The sequence below is a fragment of the Lissotriton vulgaris genome, unplaced genomic scaffold (assembly GCF_964263255.1).
Source record: "Lissotriton vulgaris unplaced genomic scaffold, aLisVul1.2 SCAFFOLD_1357, whole genome shotgun sequence".
NCBI classification, from domain to species: domain Eukaryota; kingdom Metazoa; phylum Chordata; class Amphibia; order Caudata; family Salamandridae; genus Lissotriton; species Lissotriton vulgaris.
The window spans coordinates 646,900-652,000 of record NW_028247203.1 but is presented as its reverse complement, the minus strand read 5'-3'; positions in this window follow the sequence as shown (position 1 = coordinate 652,000).

The window sequence follows — 5,101 nt, the reverse complement described above, 5'->3', positions numbered from 1 at the left end:
AAGGGCACAAGCCAGCGGCTAGTGACCAGACAACGTGCTGAGCAGCGAGCAGAAGGGCCCCACGCAGATCGTGGAGATGCTCGGAGACTGCACTTCGGTGCTGGAGCGGCTCAGGGTCGGGGCTTCTCGGACCCCAGAGCACTCACCAGAGAAATACTTTGATGGTCGTGCTGGTTAAGAAAGCGTGCAGGTTTTGATGATGGCCGGTCCCTCGAGGTCTCGTCGCACCCACAGATCACAGCTGAGCTGATGACGTGGGTAGAGGTCAGAGGTGCCAGGGAAGCCGGTTCTCGTCGAGCTGGGCCGTCGGATCCTTGAGGAAGGACTTGCAGCAAACCGCAGAGTTCTTAGATGGTGCCCGCTGATGCAGGGTGACTACTCCTTAGTCACAAGGGAGAAATCTTGAGAAGAGTCTCGAATGTCCTTTCGTAGAAAGTAGTTCTTGATTCAAAGATGATCTAATTTGGAGGGGTCCCCGCTCCGGTCTTTATCCTAAAGAAAGGGGTGGGTACATGACTAGGTCCTGCCCTAAGGGTGGGACCAGGAAGGGGGGTAGTTACACCCCTCTCCCCTGCCGGACTTTCCCCAGGCCAGGGCTGGCGCCCCTGGAACTGGTTCTGACCGGCAGATGCGTAGTGAGCACCGGGGTGCCACTCCGCAGTCACCTTCTCGCAAAAGCCCTACCTACCCAGAATACACAAACCCTGTCTGGGACGGTGCGAACACCGCCCTCGACAGGAAACCCTTTGTCCAAGCGCTCCTCGCTGGAAGGACTCCCAGCAGCAGGAGGTCAGACTCGTGTCTGTGGTGGCAGCATCCATTTTGTGGAGCTGAGGCTTTAGTTAACTTTAACAGTGGGGTTCACAGTTACGTACATGTCGCGTCCCTCTAGAAGGGCGGAATGCTAACCTCGTCGCCAGAGTTGGTGAGAGGGCAGCATCCCGATTCGTATGACACCTTACTCGACATGTCTTGATAACGCGACACCGAAGTTACCGATATGGTACGCGTTATCATGGAACAGCCATTGGGTCTTGATTCCGCAAGCTGCAACCGGGCTCGGCTCGGGCCAGAACACAGTTCACACAAGCCCACGCACTCTGCCTTCAGGATTGTCAAGGCCTGCCATAGGAGTGACTGATAGGAACTCGGGTGTCCATTGTATGGTTAGATATAGGGCTACTATATCTAAAGCAAAGGGTGATTACACGACTTCGCCCCAGCTGTCATGCAGCCAGTTGTGTCAAATTTTGGAGGCCAGCCAGGGGTGGCATAATACATGCTGCAGCCCCTGGCGGCCCTGGGTACACCTATGCCCTGAGTTACAGGGTCTGATAAGGTGGCCCAGTACCAATTGGTAGATGCACCTAGGGTACATATCGTAATTTAGAAAGAGAACAGCCAGGCTGTGGGTCTGATTAGCAGGCCCACAGCCAGAGAAAGTCGTAAAACCAGTGAAACAAAAGCAAAAAATCTGGGTGATCATAGGATTGCAGACCCTACTCTCCTACAACCCTCATCTACAGACCCCCTGGACAACGCACACAATTTAGCGAAGACATCGCCGACTTCATCAGCCCACACGCCCTATGCTCAGCTGACTACATCCTCCTAGGGGACCTCAACTTCCACCCGGAGAACAACAACGACCGCAACACCACCACCCTGCTGGACAACCTCGCCAACCTGGGACTCAAGCAACTGGTGACCACCCCCACCCACTACGCCGGACACACACTCGACCCCGTCTTCTCATCCAGCAAGGGCATCGCCTTCAGCCACGCCACCGGACTCCACTGGACGGACCACAGCTGCGTCCACTTCAGCTTCGCAAGGACCACGATCCACCACCACCAGCAACAGGCTGCACGCAGGAACTGGAACAAGATCACAGCCGACCAGCTCGCATCCTCCCTGAGCATGAACCCTCCCACCAGCACAACGAACCCAGCCAGGCGGCCACCAACCTCACGAAGTGGATCAGCGACTGCGCAGACGAGCTCGCCCCCCGAGGACCCTACCCAGCAGACCCGGAAGCAAGAAAGCCCCATGGTTCACCGACAAACTCAAGAGCTCCAAGAAGAACTGCCAAGCCCTCGAGAGAACCTGGCGCAGAGACCCAACACCAGACAACATGACTGCCCTCAAGCCCGCCACCCGAAAACACCACCAACTCATCCGCGCCACCAAGAAAATGCATTCAAGGAACGACTGGACAACAACGCACACAACAGCAAAGAACTCTTCAACATCGTCAAAGAGCTCTCCAACCCCAACGCCGGAAACAACAACATCACCTCTTCGCAAGACCTCTGCAACTCCCTCGCCTCCTACTTCCACAACAAGATCGCGGACATACACAACAGCTTCAGCACTCAACCGACGAACACCACGACCGAAACACCGCCCTCCACCACCACCCTCCGCGCCTGGACTCCGATCAGCACCGAAGACACCGTCCGCACGATGAACTCCATCCACTCCGGATCTCCGACCGACCCCTGCCCTCACCACGTCTTCAACAAGGCCAACGCTATCATCGCACCCCACCTGCGGGACATCATCAACACCTCCTTTGACACCGCTACCTTCCCGGAGAGCTGGAAGCACGCCAAACTCAGCGCTCTACTCAAGAAGCCATCGGCTGACCCCACCGACCTCAAAAACTACCGCCCCATCTCGCTGCTCCCATTTCCTGCAAAAGTCATCGAGAAGACCGTCAACAAGCAGCTGGCGACCTTCCTCGAGATGAACGGATCCCTCGACCCCTCGCAGTCTGGCTTCCGGGCCAACCACAGCACCGAGACCGCCCTGATCACAGTCACCGATGACATCCGAGCGCTGCTCGACAACGGAGATACAGAGGCCCTCATCCTCCTCGACCTCTCCGCGGCCTTCGACACTGCCTGCCATCGTACCCTAGTACAACGCCTCAGCAACGTCGGAGTCCAGGAGAAGGCACTGGAGTGGATCATCTCCTTCCTCGCCGGAAGGACATAGAGAGTCCGCCTCCCTCCGTTCAGATCTGAAGCCACCGAAGTCATCTGCGGCGTCCCTCAAGGCTCCTCGCTCAGTCCAACCCTCTTCAACATCCACATGAGCCCCCTCGCAGACATCGCACGCCAGCACAACCTCAACATCATCTCCTACGCCGACAACACCCAGCTGATCCTCTCCCTTACCAACGACCCCGCCACCGCCAGAGCCAACCTTCGCGAAGGGATGAAAGAGGTAGCCGAATGGATGAAGAACAGCAGCCTGAAACTGAACTCAGATAAGACGGAAGTCCTCATCCTGGGATCCTCACCCGCCGCTTGGGACGACTCCTGGTGGCCCCCCGCCCTAGGCAGCGCACCCAAACCAACAGACCACGCACGCAACCTGGGCTTCATCCTGGACTCCTCCCTCTCCATGACCAGACAAGTCAACGCCGTCTCCTCATCGTGCTTCAACATCCTGCGCATGCTACGTAATATCTTCCGGTGGATCCCCACCGAGGCCAGGAAGACGGTCACCAGCCGTCTGGACTACGGCAACACCCTCTACGCCGGAACCACCGCCAAACTCCAGAAGAGACTCCAGCGGATCCAGAACGCCTCAGCACGACTCATCCTGGACATCCCCCGTCGCAGCCACATCTCCGGGCACCTGAGAGATCTGCATTGGCTCCCGGTCAACAAGAGAATCACCTTCCGTCTCCTCACCCAGGCACACAAAGCCCTACACAGCCATGGCCCAGGATACCTCAACAGCCGCCTAAACTTCTACGCTCTCAAACGCCAGCTTCGATCGACCAGCCACGCCCTCGCCGCCGTCCCCCGCATCCGTAGAGCCACCACAGGGGGACGGTCCTTCTCCTACCTCGCCACCAAGACATGGAACTCCCTCCCCACCCTCCTCCGCCTGACCCAGGACCACCTTGCCTTCAGGAAGCAACTCTAGACCTGGCTGTTCGAGCAGTAGCAGATCCCCCCCCCCCCAGCGCCTTGAAACCCTCTGGGTAAGTAGTGCGCTATATAAATGCAATGATTGATTGATTGATTGATTGATTTGTATGTAAATGAGCTTCTGTGACCAGACACCCCAGGCTCTCATCTCTTCTAGCGCGGATGATAATGTGAGCACTGTAAGGTAATCACAAACTAGGGCTTTATTGAGAAGCAATCGGCTTCCAGGTCCCACAGCTGTGGTTATGTAGTTCTTTATTAGTTTTTTTTTAATTTACTTTAATTTGCAGCAATTCTCCAGGTTACTTTTTCTCAGTATTACGCTTCAGGTCGCTCATAGCTCTCCATTAGTTAAATGTGAGGTTTGATGTAGGATTTGTTGTAAGTGTTCCTAGACCATGTTCCAATCCCTTTGTCCTCGATTTGTCGGCATGGGTTTTGTCCACACACTGGTCTCGGATGGGCCTGTAATAGGAATAATAAATCAGACATATATGAAATTGTATGTAAACAAATGTGTGCCTTTCAGTTATCAGGCACCACCAGACTCACATCTACACATGGAATTGAGCACCAAACTAAAGTGACTCCTCCCTGAATAAATATGTGCCATCAGTAATCGGGCTGATCGTTCTACTGATGCTCACAGCAAATATAGTTTCTGACATTGTGCACATTGGCCTAAATTTTAATTGGTAAAGTTTCATGCAGTTCCGCTGATGCGCACAGCTTATAAGGTTTGTGGATGTTGTGCACTTTACGCAGATCACTGAAGATTACCCTTAAGTAGTAACTAGGTGAAAACATAGCTCGTACATCATGCAAAATGTCACTGCCCCTCCCTTCTTGTCGACATCTCCAGAAGCTCCTCCTCTCTCGTGGAAGAAGGTTTCCACACATTATGCTCGTGTCTGTGGCACTTAAGCGCAGAGAGGAAAGCCTCATTGTTAATGCATTGTTTGGGCTCGGAGGGACAAGAATTCTTTGAACACCTTCCTGAACTCTCTGATAGTGACTCCGAAACTCTTAATGAATACGAGATCTGCTTCAAAAAGTTGGACTTGCACCACCTCCCCAAAGTGAGTACAGTCCTTGAACAATATCACTTTGGGAGAAGGATGCAAAGGCAGGATGAGTCGGTCGAACAGTACATA